Source organism: Penaeus monodon, chromosome 32 (assembly GCF_015228065.2).
Source record: "Penaeus monodon isolate SGIC_2016 chromosome 32, NSTDA_Pmon_1, whole genome shotgun sequence".
In the NCBI taxonomy this organism is placed as follows: domain Eukaryota; kingdom Metazoa; phylum Arthropoda; class Malacostraca; order Decapoda; family Penaeidae; genus Penaeus; species Penaeus monodon.
In genome coordinates, this window is record NC_051417.1 from 3,152,251 (window position 1) to 3,152,485 (window position 235).

The 235-nt window shown below is 28.5% G+C and overlaps 1 protein-coding gene across 1 annotated transcript in view; it reads left to right on the forward strand.

Moving 5' to 3' along the window:
• Nucleotides 1–235, forward strand: part of LOC119593355 (vicilin-like seed storage protein At2g18540) — a gene marked incomplete at its 3' end in the record, with an annotated part of 4,594 nt that overhangs the window by 3,022 nt on the left and 1,337 nt on the right.

Sequence of the window (235 nt, forward strand, 5' to 3'; positions counted from 1 at the left end):
CTTCTTGGGTGCTTCATAGAATCTCGCAAAGGTTTATCTCTAAAGAATTCAGTTTCTATCAGTTTCAACTCTTTGTCGTTTCCTAAAACTAATCCAAAACTTTTCCTGTGGCAGAAATAAATTTAAATATTAAACTGAAAAGATATCATGTGGCTTTGCAGATTATTTTTTTAATTATATTTATTCATGATCTTTGTATACATTGCTTAAAGCATATATGTTTTTTCAATGCTTG